We start from the raw sequence: 19,382 nt of genomic DNA, 5'->3' as shown, positions 1-19,382 counted from the left end.
ACTTTTATAGGCACTGGAAACAAAATATCCAGGTGGCTTGCTTTGATGTGATGTTCACTTTATTGTTGTGGTCTGGAATCAAACCCACAGTATCTCCAAGGTATGCTTGTACTCTCGTTCTCATAACACCGCCCACAAACCTTGAATTCACTCACTAATCCAGGAGACAGAAAAGTACTGAATGCCTTTTATGTCCCAGACACTGTTTCCTTGATTCTTTCATTTTCTTTCAACTTAGAAGACCCCTTCTGGCCCCGATTTCCTTTTCTTCCCAACACAGGCTCCGTAGCTAATTACCTGAACTGTTTTCTGCACTAAATCCTCACATTCATGGAACACGTTTTTCTGTTTGAAGTCTCAGTTCCCTAGAAGGAAAGCATATTTTAATTCTTAATTTGTCCCTTGGACAGTTTCATCTTTCTGAAGGTTAAAGAAACAAAACTGTTTCATTAGATATCATTCACGACTGGAGGTTACAAGTTAATTTGTATTCTCACTTTATACCACACATCAGGTGAAGCTCAGGTTGTTTATAGATTCAATCATTTTTTTAAAAAATCCAACTACTACAACAAACTCAGGGGTGATAATCCCTATGAACACTTCTTTTAAAACGTAGAAGACTAGCTTCAGTTAAATAAGAGATAAAGGATAAAAACTTCTGCAAACAGAATGACAGCAATTACTGAATCTAGTTAACTAGAGTACTAGCCAAAACCAAAACAAAACTATGGTTAGAGGAGTTCCCATCGTGGCTCAGTGGTTAACAAATCCGACTAGGAACCATGAGGTTGCAGGTTCGATCCCTGGCCTTGCTCAGTGGGTGAAGGATCCGGTGTGGCTGTGAGCTGTGGTGTAGGTTGCAGACATGGCTCGGATCCTGCATTGCTGTGGCTCTGGCGTAGGTCAGCAGCTACAGCTCTGATTCGACCCCAAGCCTGGGAACCTCCATATGCCGCAGGAGCAGTCCTAGAAAAGGCAAAAAAAAACAAAAAAAACACAAAACTATGGTTAGAAAACAGAATATAAATATTATAAACTGTGATAACATAGAAATGCTATAAATGACAAAAGTTAGAGGAGGGCAGGTGGCGAGATTTCCTTATTTTTTAACCCGGTATTTAAAAATACTTTTTAAAGCTACTAAGTGCACACACATATATATACATACATATATACTAAAAATATGTTTTAATAAATGGGTTATATATAATATACATTATATATTATATATTTATTATAGTATTATGTATATGGCATTTATATTAAAGGAGATACTATATAGAATATATAGTATATACTATATTATACTATAGTGTATGCTATACATTGTATATAATATATAAAACAATATTCTATATAGTATGACATATAGTATCTATAGTATATTCAATATATCTATATTTTAATAAATGGGTTGTATATAATATATATTATATATTATATATTTATTGCATGTAGTATTATGTATATGGTATTTATAGTAAAGCACATACTATATAGAATTATAGTATATACTACATTATACTATACTATATGCTATACATCATATATAATGTATAAAACATAATATTCTATATAGTATCACATATATCACAGAATCTACAGTATATCCAATATATCTAGCTATATATAACTATGCATATAAAATATATAACTTCATTAAAATACACTTTTAAGGAAATAAGATAAATAATTTAATGACCAAAAATAAAGTAATGCAAAGGAGAAAACTGGGGCAAGACAGTATAAATAATTTTGGTCACTGCTTACAATAGGGGTCAATAGATATTGCTGAAGAAAGAAGATTAAATGTCTTATGTTACTGTGTTGTACGTGTTTTTTATATTATACAACCACTAGTACACATAAACCTTTACATTTTTTACAACGTACACCAAAAATACCCTTAAATTTCAACCTGGTAATTCCAATTCCAGGATATATGTACAAGATTATTTTTTCTTTCTTTTTTAAATTATAGTTGATTTAATGTTGTCTCAATTTCTGTTGTACAGCATGGTGATGACAAGATTATTAATTTCAACCCTGTATTTATAGAAAATCAGGAAAATCTCCTATGTCCACCAACAGGGGGCTGGTTAAAGAATGACACATCCACATAGGCAAAACACTCTCTGACATCAACATCATGAATATTTTCCCAGGTCAGTCTCCCAAAGCAATAGAAATTAGAGCAAAAATAAACCCATGGGACCTCATCAAACTGAAAAGCTTTTGCACAGCAAAGGAAACCCAAAAGGAAACAAAAAGACAACTTACAGAATGGGAGAAAATAGTTTCAAATGATGCAACTGACAAGTGCTTAATCGCTAGAATATATAAACAACCTATACAACCCAACAGCAAAAAAACCAATCAATCAATGGAAAAATGGGCAAAAGACCTAAATAGACATTTCTCCAAAGAAGATATACAGATGGCCAACAAACACATGAAAAAATGCTCAACATCGCTGGTTATAAGAGAAATGCAAATCCAAACTACCATGAGATATCACCTCACACCAGTCAGAATGGCCATCATTAATAAATCCACAAATAACAAGTGCTGGAGGGGCTGTGGAGAAAAGGGAACCCTCCTGCACTGTTGGTGGGAATGTAAACTGGTACAGCCACTATGGAGAACAGTTTGGAGATACCTTAGAAATCTATACATAGAACTTCCATATGACCCCGCAATCCCACTCTTGGGCATCTATCCGGACAAAACTCTACTTAAAAGAGACACATGCACCCGCATGTTCATTGCAGCACTATTCACAATAGCCAGGACATGGAAACAATCCAAATGTCCATCGACAGATGATTTGATTCAAAGATGTGGTATATATACACAATGGAATACTACTCAGCCATAAAAAAGAATGACATAATGCCATTTGCAGCAACATGGATGGAACTAGAGAATCTCATCCTGAGTGAAATGAGCCAGAAAGACAAAGACAAATACCATATGATATCACTTATAACTGGAATCTAATATCCAGCACAAATGAACATCTCCTCAGAAAAGAAAATCATGGACTTGGAGAAGAGACTTGTGGTTGCCTGATGGGAGGGGGAGGGAGTGGGAGGGATCGGGAGCTTGGGCTTATCAGACACAACTTAGAATAGATTTACAAGGAGATCCTGCTGAATAGCATTGGGAACTTTGTCTAGATATTCATGTTGCAACAGAAGAAAGGGTGGGGGAAAAAATGTAACTGTAATGTATACATGTAAGGATAACCTGACCCCCTTGCCGTACAGTGGGAAAATAAAAAAAATAAAAATTAAATTAAATTAAAAAAAAAGAATGACACATCTGTGCAATGGACGACTATGTCCATCTTAATGGATAACTTCCTTTTAACTAATACGTGCTAAACAGAAGAGCTATTCAGAACGCATCCTTTCATCAAAAAGGAAAGCCCAGAGTAATGCATAAAATGTTACTGTTTATGCAGTGTGTGTGTGTGTGTGTGTGTGTGTGTGTGTGTGTGTTTGTGTGCGTATACAAATGTGTATACGCACACACAGGCTCTGGAGAGATATTTATAAAAGAGCTTAGAGTGATTTATCCTGGGAGGAAAACTGTGTGGCAAGAATGAAAGAATGAAAGAGGGAGGCTTCATGCTTCTTTCCCTTGTGAATCTTCTTAATTTTGGACGTTTATGCGGTGCCTATTCAAAAATTAGTAAATTTCTACCCCCCGAAAAAGAACTTTACATTTCACTGTTGAAAATGTTTATTTTTACTATGATTTTTCCTTTCATTTTATTAGGACTTACACATAGTGAAATATTTCTTAATATTTACTTCTTTCCATGTACAGTTGTAACCACTCGTAAAAAAAATTTGTTAGTCATATACTTTTAGGTCAATATTTTTAATGGGGTTTAATATCTTATGGAATATAGTTCAAGTAAAAAATATGGAACAATTGACACATACGTTCTACCAAAATCTTTCAGCACTTCATTATGGAAATTCCTGGCTTGAACTTGTGGATAGTAATATACTAATAAAGATATAAACCCATCCTTAAGGTTAAAAGAGACCGGCTCAGGTGTGTACATATGTCACATTAAGTTTAGTGTGACTAAGAGGTGCCTACCTTTATGCATCACAGAAATACCTTCAAAGTGGTCTTACTCCATATAGCACCACTGGATCCGGCAGATTCACCAACAGAGACCAAGCTAAGAATAAAAGGAATCACGATCAACTGTTCCCACCCAGACCCTTCACCCACGTGACCTCCACCACCAGCGCCACACACAGCACAGCCACCATCCTCAGCCCTAAGGACACATACTGCAGGGGGGATCAGCCGGATGTCCTGCTGGAGGTGAGGGACCACTTGGGATGCAGAAGCCATATGGCGGGGATTTCCTGAGGGCCAGGATGTCCTCCCCAGCCCTGCAGGCAGGCGCCTCGGGAAAGGTGAGCGACCTCAACAATGGCACCTACCTTGTCAGCTTCACTCTGTTCCGGGAGGGCCAGGTGTCTCTGTCTCTCCTGCTCATCCACCCCAGTGAAGGGGAGTCAGCTCTCTGGAGGGCAAGGAACCAAGGCTACGACAAGGTGATCTTCACAGGCCACTTTGCCAGTGGTACCTCCCAAGTCAACAGTGATTGTGCCCTGTTTTAGGTTTGTTTGCTTTCCTCTTTTCACAGCCACACCTACAGCAATCCGGAAGTACCCGAATCAGGGCTGCAGCTGAAGGCCTAAGCCACAGCCACGGCAACAACAGATCTGAGCCATATCTGCAACCTACGCTGCAGCTTGCAGCAATGATCCTTAACCCCACTGAGCGAGGCAAGGGATCGAACTCACAGATATTATGTCAGGTCCTTAACCCCCTGAGCCCCAATGGGAATTCCTACACCCTGGTTTTAAATTCAAATTCTGAACTGGGTGTACCTGGATACACGAGAGCAGGAAGTCTTTTATTACATGAAGGCTCAACACATGCTCTGTGAGGCCCTGATCATGTGACCACTCAGTAAAAAAGAGTAGAGACTTTTACATAAGGCAAGCAAGTCTTCAAGCTAATGTGCACTGAGACATTTTCCCACACCCACTACTCCAATCGTTTTAATTAAGTGAACACTGCACGCTCAATATCCAAACACCTATTGGCTATTGGCTTTGTTCTTCCTAAAGGCCACAGTTCTATCAAGTGCCTTTCTCCACATAGGTCCTTCAGGCCTGAGAGTGGACGGCTCCCTACTGTTACAAGCCTCCAAGTATTCCACCAGCCCTTGTTGGTTTCCTTAAATCTTGCCCTTTATTAAACTCTCCTAGGTCACCAAGGTTGCACCTATTATTTGTTTCCTCCTGAGCCAGAGGAAACTTCATGTGCAAATTCACCAAAAGGGTGTTCACAAAACTGCCAGAAGGCCATGCAGCCAGGGGTTAGCAAACAAGGAGGGAAGTGATGAAAGACAAGCAGGAAAGTAGGCAGAGCCAGAGCCCTATCATGAAGAATCTGCGAAGGAAGTTAGGATTTTATTGCAAGTAAAACAGGAAGACTGCAAAGTGTTCCACACAGCAAGAAACTCTTCTTTTTTATTAAACTAATTCATATGCATTTTCTAAAACATCAAATCAGCTCACTAGAGCATCAAATATACTAAACCCCAGCAATTTCTACCACACTCTCCTCATCCTCCAGATACAATTTTAGTTACTATAACTGTTTAAACACTATTTACCACCATATTTTAAAAATATTATGCTTATGTAGTTTGATCAGCTACACAAATCTCAATTTTCTGAACAAATAAAGGATTTGTTTTTCTCAGGTAAAAGAAGCCCAGAGGCAATGCAGAAGCCCACAGGACTCAATATGCCATCAAGGACTACTTGAGATCTTTCTGCTTTGCCTCCTAAGCACATGACTTCCTTTTACATTCTTGTCACCTCAGTGTCTCAAGATGGATGCTGCACCTCCAGCAACTCAACTGTATCCCAGGCAAAGGATTCTAGGAAGGCAAAGGGCTAAGGGCACATTCCAGCTCCATCTGCCACCCAATGACTTCTAATGATGTATTACATCTATCATTGGCCAGAAAGATGTAAAATGACCACTCTTACGGACAAGAAAGGCAGGGAAGAGTTCCCATTGTGGCTCAGTGGGTTAAGAACCTGACATATTGTCTGTGAGGATGCGGGTTCAATCCCTGACCTCGCTCAGTGGGTTAAGGATCTGGCGGTGCCGCAAGCTGTGGCATAGGTTGCAGATGCGTCTCAGATCTGGCGTTGTATTGCTGTGGCTGTGGTGTAGGCCAGCAGCTGCAGCTCCAATTGGATCCCTAGCCTGGGAACTTCCATATGCCACAGATGAGGCCCAAAAAAGAAAAAAGAAAGAAAGGGAGAGAAATAAAATTTCTTTCCTAAGCATGCTGCCACTCTATGTTCCGTTAGGAAGGAAAAGAGGACTCCAGATAGGTCTTAGCAAAGTTTGGGATGCTATGTCTTGCTTTTTCCATTTGGCATCTTCTGTCAGTCCCTGGGGTCAGTAGTAAAAGATTTCACTCTCTTACATCACACTTGCACCACATTTGCCTTCACTACCTTCTTTAACTATGCACAAGGGCTTTTCAAGTTAAATTAGTAGTGTTTTGCATTGCTAATTAAATGTGGCTATCAGTTAAGCCAAGTAGTTCATCTTCCTTGCCCCCTCCAAAAAAATACAAATGTTTCGATTTCACTGAAATTTTACTTGCTTAGCTTCCTATGTATTCATCTTTAATTTGTCTACATCCTCCATCATATCTGTCAAAATTCTTCCATTTTTATTTCCCAAAACATCAATCGAACCAGATAGGGTTTCAGGGCAATCTTTATCCCTGCAGAATTCTTTCCCAGGACCCTTTATTCTGGACTGGAATGACAGCTTTATACCCGCTGTACAGGACCTAGGATGCTCCTCACCACTTCCAGCATCTCCTACCTCCTGAATTTACTGCTCATTTGGCTCAAGCATATCTTCCAATAACGTTCTAAAAGAGGAAAAAGAACATTGAATTTTTACTTCTTGCACATCTAAAAATATCTTTAGTCTGCCTTGGCACATGTTGGATAGTTTGGCTGGGTTTAAAATTCTGAGCTGATGATAATTCTTCAGAATTTTAAAGTACTTTTTTTTTTTTCAGTTTTTCAATAACTACAGAATTCAGTGCCATTATAATTCCTAACACTTGCTATTGTCACCTGTTTCTCTCCTCTTCTCATCTCTTTTCTTCAAATCATCTCCATCCTGATATTATGATTATACAATTTAAGGTGGGTACAAGGAAGGATTTGTTTTTTGTTGTTGTTGTTTTTTTTTCTTTTCATTTATTGTGCAAGGACTCTCCATGGACCTTTTCAAACTAGAGGCTACTGCTCTTAATTTCAGAAATACTGTTTTACTGTTTCTTTGAAATTGCCTCCCTGCTACTTTCTCTAATCCTTCTGGAATTCTGAATAGTCCAATATTAGATCTCCAGGATTTATTTTCTAAACATCCTAAGTTTTCTATCTTATACCACTATATTTTCTGCTACATTTGCTGCAAGTTTTTCCTGATCTTATCTCTTGGCATTTCTACTGCCAATTTTTTTTTTCCTTTGGTCTTTTAGGGCCACACCAATAGCATATGTAGGTTCCCAGGCTAGGGGCTGAATTGGAGCTGCAGCCACCAGCCCACGCCACAGCCACAGCAACATGGGATCCAAGCTGTGTCTGTGACCTACCACAGCTCATGGCAATGCCAGATCCTTAACCTACTGAGCAAGGCCAGGGATCGAACCTGCATCCTCATGGATACTAGTGGGGTTCATTAACCACTGAGCCATGACAGGAACTCCTCTATTGCCATTTTTTTTTTTTTTTTGTCTTTTTGTCTTTTTAGGGCCTCACCTGTGGCATATGGAGGTTCCCAGGCTAGGGGTCTAATTGGAGCTACAGCTGCCAGCCTACGCCACAGCCACACCAGATCCGAGCCATGTCTGCGACCTACACCACAGCTTGAGGCAATGCCAGTTCCTTAATCCACTGAGCAAGGCCAGGGATCGAACCCTCAACCTCATTGTTCCTAGTCGGATTAGTTTCCACTGCGCCATGATGGGAACTCCTATTGCCGATTTTTTTTTCAGTCCCCATGTATTTTTTTTTTCCCATCTTAGAGCTCCTATTTGTTCTCTGAATAGTCTTTTTCATAGTATTCCATTATTCCCTGGAAGCAATAGTTTCTCTTATACTATCCAAAGATTCAAATTATTATTATGGCATAAATTTTTTGAATTTTTATTCTTTACATTGTCTCTGTTTCTTCTGGGTTTCTTCTACCTGAGTGATTATTTAGTCATTCATCCATATGGGAAATATTCATCAAATGCCTGAAGCCCTTAGATGTCCACTCACATCTTTTCTTTGTGCACTTAAAAATCCACCTGAATACTCTATGTGCATGGATGAGGCTGATCAAGGGCACTGTGCAGTGATAAAGTGGCAAACAGCCCTATGCACTGGAATACACACACACACATATACCCATATTGGAAGCTTTTTCCTTGTCTGTTCAATTTAGGAGAAACACACCCTAATCTCTGATGAGTCCAGATCCTGTCCAAAATCCTCTGTGTGATCTTTCAGACCCAGTAACAGGTAATTACAAAGGCTTTATCTGACAGGTCTCATGGGGAAAGCTGCTCCTCTTCCCTCATCAGACCTGGTGCACAGCCAGCGTTCAGCAGTTTCTGAAGGAAGCTATAGCCAAGGACTCAGGCTTCCCCAGCCAGCCATGCTCTTTCACATATCTTCACTCAGAAGGATACCTGACAAATAGTGGTCACCCAATAATATTAGGTGAATAAGTGAAATATCTGCAAAGCAGCAGGCACTGTGTGAGGCCCTAGGGATACCATGGTGTGCCAGCACCTGGCTATAGGGAGCCTATATTCCAGGGGAGGAACCCAAGGCCAACAAGGGGGACTCTCAGCTCACCAGCTGTGTGGTAGGGGGAGAGTAATCTTCCTTGAAAAGGAAGTATTTGATTTGAGATATAAAAGTTGGGCAGAAGGGACTTCCCTGATGGTCTAATGGTTAAGATTCACTGCTTTCACTGCTGCGGCCCCCGGGTTCAACCCCTGGCCTAAGTGCTGGGGTTCCACATCAAGCTGCTGCATACCATGGCCAAAAAATAAAAAATGATAAAAAATAAAATAAAGAGTTGGGCAGATGATAGAGATGGGGCTTGGGCACAGAAGAAGAAGAGCATGTGAAAATCCAAAAGGAAGGAAAGAACATGGTGTGGATGTACCGCAGTGCCATACTCCAGGGCAGAGTGACGTGCAACGGAGCTGGAGAAGCAGCCTGGGGGAAATCTGGGCCACATCTAAGATTCTGGTCTATGCAGACCATTGAAGGGTTTTGTGCAAGAAAGTGGGGGAGGGGAACATAATCAGATTAGTTTCTAAAAAAAAGATCAATGTAGCTGCAAACCAGATAACAGGTTAGAGTAGGTCAAGATTACGTGTGATCTGGGATAAAATTAAAATCTTCTACAATTAGGTTGTAGTGATGGGTACATATACTAAAAGATATTGAATTGTACACTTTAAATGGATAAATTACAACAAAAAAGTAAACAACCCAACTGAAAAATGGGCAGAAGACCTAAATAGACATTTCTCCAAAGAAGGCATAGAGATGCCCAGCAGGCACATGAAAAAATGTTCAACATCACTAATTATTAGAGAAATGCAAATCCAAAACTACAATGAGGTACCATCTCACACCAGTCAGAATGGCCATCACTAATAAGCCTACAAATAACAAATGCTGGAGAGGGTGTGGAGAAAAGGGAACCCTCCTACAACTGTTGGTGGGAATGCAAATGGGTACAACCACTTTGGAAAACAGTATGGAGGTTCCTCAGAAAACTAAATGTAAAACTACCATATGATCCAGCAATCCCATTCATAGGCATATATCTGGACAAAACTACAATTCAAAAAGATACATGCACTCATGTGTTCACAGCACCACTATTTACAATAGCCAAGACATGGAAACAACTTAAATGTCTATTGACAAATGAATGGATTAAGAAGATGAGGTACATATACACAATGGAATACTACTTAGCCATAAAAAAGAATGCAATATTGCCACTGCAGCAATGTGGATGCAGCTAGAGATTCTCATACTAAGTGAAGTTAAGTCAGAAAGAGAAAGACAAATACCATATTATATCACTTATATGTGGAATCTAAAATACAGCACAAAAGACCCTATCTACAAAAGAGAAACAGACTCACAGACATAGAGAACAGATTTATGGTTGCCAAGAGGGAGGAAGTGGGATGCACTGGGAGTTTGGGTTTAGTAGATGCAAACTATCATATTTAGAATGGATAAGCAATGACGTCCTGCTCTACAGCACAGTGAACTATACCCAGTCACTTCTGATAGAACATGATAGAAGATAATATGAGAAAAAAAAAAGTGTGTGTGTGTCATATACATAAATGACTGGATCACTTTGCTGTATAGCAGAAATAGAACACTGTAAATCAACAATAATTTCTTTAAAAAATTTTAAATAAATGGATACATTTATAGTATGTGAATTATATCACAATAAAGCTAGTTTGTTGTTTTTTTTTTTTTTTAAGTATATGTGAGGAAACAATTTTCCAGGCTATTTCTATAGCATGGATGATAGGATGATAATATAAGCCAAGGTGGCAGTGGCAGAAATAAGGAGAAGTAGGGTGATTCAGAAGATTAGTAGGCACTTGGTTAATGAGATGTCAACTGAAAAAAAAAGACACAACCTATAAGTTGAGATTTAGGTTTTATTTGGTGCACAAAACTGAGGACTTAAGCCTGGAAGACATACTCACAGAGAACTCTAAGGGACTGTCTGAAGAGGTAAAGGAGGAGCTAGGATATATATAGCGGGCTTTGCAACCAAAACCAGGTATTCAGAACATCAAAAGATTGCTGTTAATTAAAGAAAACCAGACATCTCAAGTTAATGAATTTAGTGTGTTTTCAATGTATTATGGGAAGATGCAAAAGTCTGGGCTCACTGAAATCACCGCTTTGATATGCACCTTAACTATCTAGGGCCAGTATCCTGCTTTTCTCCATTCTGAAACCCCACAGCGGCAATGGCTAAGGGCTTGATGGTTACAACATCCTGTGTTTACTGATATGGCAGACAGCATGTTTCGTACACAAAGAGGAAGGCTCAAGAATATACTTCTAACCCTCACAGACATAGTCAAAGGATTTTTGGTAGGGGTGTCAAGACAACTGAATGGATAAAAAAAACTGTTGATAAAACTGGATATCCATATGCAAAAAAAGAATGAAATTTGATCCTTACCGTAGACTACAGAAAAAAATTAACTCATTATGGATCAAAAGACTAAATCTAAGATCTAAAACTATGAAATTCTTAGATGAAAACAAGGAAAGCTTTATGACATTGGATTTGACAATGATGTCTTAGATATAACACCCAAAGAACAGGCAACAAAAGCAAAAATAGGTATATTCAACTACATCAAAATTTAAAACTTCTACACATCAAAAGATACAATCACGCAAGAAAATCTACTCAATAGTTTATAATAACCTGTACGGGAAAAAAAGAATGGATATATTTATATGTATGACTGATTCACTTTGCTGTACACCTGAAACTAATGCAACAATGTAAATCAACTAAACTCCAATAAAATTAAATTTTAAAAAAAGACACTACCAACAGAGTGAAAGAGTAATCTATGGAATGGAAGAAAATAATTGCAACTTAAATACCTGATGAATTAATATCCAAAAATATTAAAAGAATTTCTATAACTCGGGAGTTCCCATCATGGCACAGCAGAAACGAATCCAACTAGGAACCATGAGGTTGCAGGTTTGATCCGTGGCCTCACTCAGTGGGTTAAGGATCTGGTGTTGCTGTGAGCTGTGGTGTAGGTCATAAACGAGGCTCGGATCCCAAGTTGCTGTGGCTCTGGTGTAGGCCAGTGGCTACAGCTCCAATTCGACCCCTAGTCTGGGAACCTCCATGTGCTGTGAGTGCAGCCCTCAAAAAGCAAAATGAGAAAGAAAAAAAAAAAAAAAGAATGTCTATAACTCAACAACATAAATTCAAATAACTGGATTGATTTTTTTTTTTTTTTTGTCTTTTTTTAGGGCCACACCTTCAGCATATGGAAGTTCCCAGGCTAGGAGTTGAATTGGAGCTGCACCTGCAGGCCACAGCCATAGCCACAGCAATACCAAATCCGAGCCAGGTCTGCAACCTATACCGCAGCTCACGGCTTAAGCCCACTGAGCAAGGCCATGGATCAAACTGGAGTCCTTATGGATACTAGTTGAGTTCGTTACCACTGAGCCACTAAAGGGAACTTCCAAATAACCTAATTTTTTAAAAGAGGAAAGGACATGAAAATATATTTCTCTTTAAAAAATATACAAGAGTACCAATTATGGCAGAGCAGGTTAAGAATCCGACTGCAACAGCTTGGGTCACTGAGGAAGCACAATTTTGATCCCCGGCCCAGTACAGTGGATTAAAGCATCTGGTGTTGCGAAGCTGCAGAGTATGTAGCAGCTGTGGCTTCGATTCAATTCTTGGCCCAGGAGTTTCCATGTGCTGCAGGTGTGGCCATAACAACAACAACCAAACAAAAGATATAAAGATATACAAATGGCCAAAAAGCATAGGAAAGATGCTCAAGTCATTAATCATTAAAGAAATGCAAATCAGGAGTTCCCATCGTGGCTCAGTGGTTAACGAATCTGACTAGGAACCACGAGGTTGTGGGTTTGATCCCTGGCCTTGCTCAGTGGGTTAAGGATCCGGCATTGCCTTGAGCTGTTGTGTAGGTTGCAGACACAGCTCGAATCCTGCATTGCTGTGGCTGTGGTATAGGCTGGCAGCAATGGCTCCGATTCGACCCCTAGCCTGGGAACCTCCACATGCCACAGGAGCAGCCTAAGAAATAGCAAAAAGACCAAAAAAAAAAGGAAAAAGAAATGCAAATCAAGGGAGTTCCCATTGAGGCTCAGTGGTAATGAACCCAACTGGTATCCATGAGGATATGGGTTCGATCCCTGGCCCCACTCAGTGGGTTTAGGGATCTGATGTTCCTGTGAGCTGTCGTGTGGGCCTTGGACACAGCTCGGATGTGGCATGGCAGTAGCTATGGCCAGCAGCTGCAACTCCTATTTGACCCATTGCCTGGGAACTTCCATATGCTGTGGGAATGGCCCTTAAAAAAAAAAGAAAGAAAGAAAGAAAGAAATGCAAATCAAAATCACAACGAGGGAGTTCCCTTGGTGGGTCAGTGGATTAAGGATGCCATGTCACTTCTGTGGCTCAGGTCACTGCTATAGCACAGGTTCAATCCCTTCTCCAGGAACTTCCATACGCCACAGCTGGAGCCAAAAATAAAAAAATAAAACCTACACACAATCAGATGTCATCTCACACCCATTTAGGGTGGCTGCTATAGAAAAATTTTAAAAACAGAAACAAGTGCTCACTAGGATATGGAAAAATTGGAACCCTTTTGTACTATTGGTGGGAATGTAAAATGGTATAGCCACTACAGAAAACTGTATGGTAGTGCCTCAAAAAATTAAAAATAGAATCACCTAGCCATATCACCTCTAAATATATACATATCCAAAAGAATTGAAAGCAGGGTGTCACCCATGGTCATAATAGCATTGCTCATACTAGCCAAGAAGTGAAACCAAACCAAATGTCAATCAATAGATGAATGCTAAACAAAATATGATCGATACACACACATACACAGAGGAATATTCACCCTTGAAAAGGAAGGAAGGAAATTCTTCCTTTTTTTTGTCTTTGTCTTTTTAGGGCTGCACCCACAGCATATGTAGGTTCCCAGGCAAGGGGTCGAATCAGAGCTGTAGCCTCCAGCCTACACCAGAGCCACAGCAATGCCAGATCCAAGATCCAAGCCATGTCTGTGACCACAATGCATGGCAATGCCAGATCCTTAATACACTGAGCGAGGCTAGGGATTGAACCCACAACCTCATGTTTCCTAGTCAGATTCATTTCCACTGGGCCATGATGGGAACTCCAGGAAGGAAGTTCTGACACAAGCCATATCATGGATGAACCTTGAAGACATTATGTTGAGTAAAATAAGCCAAGTAACAAAAAGACAAATACTATATGATTTCACTTACATGAAGTATCCAGAGTAGTCGAATTCATATAAACAGAAAGCAGAATGGTAGTTGCCAGGGGCTAGGAGGAACAGGAGAATGAGGAACAGTTATTAATGCATGAAGTTTCAGTTTTCTAAGATGAAAAAGTTCTGGAGATTGGTTCCACAACAATGTGAATTTACTTAACACTATTAATCTGCACACTTAAAAACAGTTTGAGATGATACATTTTATGTTTATATGTATTTTATTACAATTTTTAAATATATACTTTTATTTCCTCTAATTTGGTGGAGACAATGTAATCTAAAAATACATTTGCTATAAAATACCTAGAAATTCCAAGTGATTTATAAAAATCACTTTTTTAAATGAGTAATCTTACAAATTCCCATGGAATTTCATATCACATATAACCTGGCAATTCTCAAATGTATAGGTGTAATATGGACATTTCTTCTGTCTCCCAGAACTGTATACTCGACTGCCAATCAACACCTCCATCTGTATGGCTTAACAGACATCTCAAGCTTAAGATCCAAGTGTCCAAGCCCAAATACTTAATTTGCTTCCATAAAACTGTTCTTTCCAGTCTTCCTCACCTCTGCAGATAGCAATACATTTTTGCCAGTTGCCCAAGCCTAAGACCTTGAAGTCTCTCACGTATACTCTATAGTCATTCTATTCTCGGATCCCATTTTCTTTACCTTCAAACCATACCCAGAATTCTACCACTTCTCAACCCCTCTGCCATAACCAGCCACGTGCACACCACCATCATCTCCCACCCACAGTACTGCAAAAGCATCCAACTCTGTCTCCCTACTTCCATCCTTGGGCCCTATAGTCTTATTTCCCAACTGCACCCAGACAAATCCATTCAAAATAGAAAGAAGGAGTTTCTGTTGTGGCTCAGCAGAAACAAATCTGACTAGCATCCATGAGGGCGCAGGTTGGATCCCTGGCCTTGCTCAGCAGGTTAAGGATTCGGTGTTGCCGTGAGCTGTAGTGTAGGTTGCAGATATAGCTCAAATCCCAAGGGTTGCTGTGCTTGTGGCGTAGGCCAGAAGCTACAGCTCCGATTTGACCCCTAGCCTGGGAATCTCCGTATGCTGTGTGTGCAGCCCTAAAAAAGACAAAAAATAAATAAAAATAAAAAATATAAAATATAAATCAGGTTACATTCTCCCATGTCACATCTTTCGCTCAAAACCCACCAATGATTTTTCAGCCTACAGTACACGTGAAAGATCCTGTCATGACTCTCAAGGCCCTACCAGTTTTTACATCATTACTTCTCTGGCTTCCTATCCTACCATCATTGCCCTCATTCATTACCCTCCAGCCTTACTGGCTTTCTTATTTTCATTCAAACAGGAGACAAGGGACCTGAAATCCCTACATAAGCCTAAACTTTTAAAGGGCTACTCTCAGAGAAAGGGTGGACTGGAAAAAAAAAAATATACCCACTGATAATGAAAGATGACAGAGTCTGTTTTGTGCTGGCCTCTGATAAGCTAGCCTCTTAATTCCCCTTAGGAGTTAGTAAAAACAGACCTGCCTTGATAAAGATCCAAAATTCTAATCCATACTATCTTTTCAAATCAGGAAACCTCAATTCAATAACTAGCTAAGTCAGTAAATAAGCAGGCGAGCTGGGGCTAATACCCTAGAGGCACTTGACAGAAACAAATGCAAACTCAGAATTCACACACTCAAACCAAACCACACAGACTCCCTGCAGATAAATCCCACCAATCATGGTATGATTCAAAATCCAGAATTATACAGCACAAGAAAACCATCCACCATAAGCAAATGGGAAGATATCATGGGATTAGACCTCTAAGAACTTCAGATAAAAGTTATTATCAAACACTTAAAATCATTAAAAGCACACAAAATAGAATCAAATCTATGAAAAGGAAAAAAGACATTAACAAAAATATTACATAGGTTTGTATAAGAGCTAAACAATACTTCTAGATATGAAAAATATACTGTATAGCAGAAACTGGCGCAACATTGTAAATCAACTATACTTCAATTTAAAAAAATGGGAAAAGGAAAATAACAGTCATTAAAATTGAAAACTCTGTGGTAAGTTAAACAACAAATTAGACAAAGACGAAGGTAGAACTAGTGAAATGGAATATAGATCTGAAGATCTTACTCAGAACATAATATAGAGAAAGATGGAAATGAGACAGAAACATAGAGACATAAGATACTTAATGAGAAAATATAGCATGAGGGCATTATTTTGGGGAGAAGGGGTAGAATTTAAAAAGACAATGGCTAAGAATTTTCTAGAAAAAATAAAATACATGACTCCTCAGATTAAGAGGCCAAGTGAATCCACAAGAGCATAAATAAAACTAAATCCACACCTCCCTACCTACTACAGAACACCAAAGAGATGTAAAGTGTGAGTCCCAGATTTCTAGTTTGTACAATAGGATGAATACTGGTAGCATTTCCTGACAGAGCGAGCACTGAAAGAAGTCCAAAATGTGGTGGGAAAGGGCATGAATTTGATTTTGACATGTTCGTGTGAAAACTCTTCGGACGATCAAAAGCAGTTGCCAAGTAGTCACTTGTAGAAAAATCTTGTCTCCCGTTACCTAAGACAGGCTTCCCATTCACAGCACTACTGATATTTAGGTCTGGAAAACTGTGGAGAGCTGTCCTACGCATTATAGAGTGTTTAGAAGCCTCCCTGGTCTCTACCCACTAGATGCCAGTAGCACACCTCCCAGTTGTGAGAACCAAAAATGTCCCTAGATATTTCCCAAAGTCCCCTAGAGCCAAAAACAAAAACAAACAAAATACAAACAAACAAACAAAAACATTCGAGATACTTTTCAAAAGAAGATGGTCATTTTTTATTTATTTTTGTATTCTTAGGGCCACACTCACAGCACATGGAGGGGTCCAGGCAGGGTAGGGGTCGAATTGGAGCTACCGCTGCTGACCTGCACTGCAGCCACAGCAACGCCAGATGTGACCCATGTGACCCTTATCTACGACCTACACCACAGCTCACGGCAACACCAGATCCTAAACCTACTGAGCAAGGCCAGGGATCAAACCTGCGTCCTCATGGATACAAGTCAGATTCGTTTCCGCTAAGACGCAAAAACTCTGGATTGTCATTTTTTAAAAACAACATCTACTGAGAAGCTAATTTTTTTAATATTCTCACCAATACATTGAGATTATAAGTCTCTTCAAAAGCTTTTATCACCCAGGTCCTTCCCTCTGACCCTGAACTGTAGTGCGCTTCATTTGACAACTCTCTTGGCTTTCCTGGAGCTCTCCTGGTCCATCAGCTCTGGAATAAATAAGGCATTTGCCTCCCCCTCCTGAATTCCTCCCTAAATTTTAAGTTACCAAACTTGAACAGCAATATAGTCATCCAGAACCCAACAGTTTTTTCATGTGCAAAATATCTTAAGTATACCACAATAATGGATACTATAGCCTCCCAAATTAAAAAAGGTCATTCAAAGATGACCTGATATTCAAGTTCATTTCAATACCTGAGGAATAAGAGACTAATTTTCTGTTTCCCTTTTTTGAAGGTCTAGTCTATACACTGAAATAATGGAACACACTGAACCCACTTAAGAGTGTGACTCTAAGTCTGCTCTTTGCTGTAAGAAGTGGGACTTAACGGCAATCGTTCCCAAACTGGCTCGGTATCTTACAATCACCTGGGGAGCTTTTTAAAAACAGAAATTCCCCAGTTTTTATATTGAAAACTAGGTCTGGGAAAGGGTCCCCAAATCTGTTCTTGTTAACTTCTGCATATGCCACCAGGTTTGAGAACTGCCACTTCAGAAGACGAACACCCCTCCTCAGCGTGACAACCACTCAGCTGAAGTCCTGATCCAGCCCCAACATAATGGTTTTCAGAGTCATAAGTCAGAGCTGTTGTTAAAGGTGGCAGCATCTTCCTAAGCGATTCTCGGGTCAAAGAGTATATCAAAACTGAAGTTACAGAAACGGGACAGAAAGACTAGACACACACCCACGAAATACTTTCAACTGATTTTCCAACAAAGGCACCAAGATAATCCAATAGGAAGTGAGTGGGGAGTTCCCGTGGCGGCTCAGTGGTTAATGAATCTGATTAGGAACCATGAAGTTGCGGGTTCGATCCCTGGCCTCGCCCAGTGGGTTGGGGATCTGGCGTTGCTGTGAGCTGTGGTGTAGGCTGGCAGTTGTAGCTCAGATTGGACCCCTAGCCTGGGAACCTCCATATGCCACAGGTGCGGCCCTAAAAAGACAAAAAGAAAAAAAAGGAAGTGAATGGATAGTTCTTTCTACAAATAGTGAGTGGATAGTTCTTTCTACAACTGGATAGCTCATGGAAAAAACACCTGAATCGTGACCCCTACACTTCATCCCAAAAGTTAACTTAGGATGAATGACAGAATCAAAAAAGAGCAAAATTGTAAAGCTTCTAGATAAAAATGTAGGATATATTTGAAATATTCAAGTAAAGATACTTAAATGAAATACAAAAATCAATAACCACAAAAGAATATAAAAATGAAATTCATTAAAATTAAGATCTATTCTTCAGAAGACACTGTATAAAAAGACCACAGACTAGAAGAAATTTACAATACATAAATCTGACAAAGAATTTATATCCAGAATATATCAACAATTCATATGGAGTTCCCTTGTGGCACGGCATGTTAAGGATCCAGCATTGTCACTGCAGCAGTTCGGGTCACTACTGTGGCATGGGTTCAATTCCTGGCCCAGGGAATTTCACATGCTGGGGGTGAGAATTCTTATAACTCAAGTAACATAAAACCAACCCATTTTAAAAACAGGCAAAAGAGGATTCACTGATGTGGTTCATTGGGTTAAGAACCCAACATAGTGTCCATGAGGATGTAGGTTCAATCCCTGGCCTCACTCAGTAGGTTAAGGATTGAGTGTTGCCATAAGCTGTGGCGTAGATCACAGATGCAGCTTAGATCGGTGTTGCCGAGACTGTGGCAGAGGCCTCAGCTGCAGCTTCAATTTGACCCCTAGCCTCTTGCCACTGGTGTGACTGTACAAAGAAATCAAATAAAAATAGGCAAAAGACTTGAACACTTAACCTAAAGAAAAGTTGCATAAATGGCCAAG

The 19,382-nt window shown here is 39.7% G+C and overlaps 1 pseudogene; it reads left to right on the top strand.

The window, feature by feature from the left end:
* LOC110255558 overlaps positions 1–19,382 on the top strand; it is a 55,716-nt pseudogene that overhangs the window by 19,809 nt on the left and 16,525 nt on the right.

This window comes from Sus scrofa, chromosome 9 (genome assembly GCF_000003025.6).
Source record: "Sus scrofa isolate TJ Tabasco breed Duroc chromosome 9, Sscrofa11.1, whole genome shotgun sequence".
Taxonomy (NCBI): domain Eukaryota; kingdom Metazoa; phylum Chordata; class Mammalia; order Artiodactyla; family Suidae; genus Sus; species Sus scrofa.
This window is presented reverse-complemented; position numbering and strand designations above follow the sequence as displayed.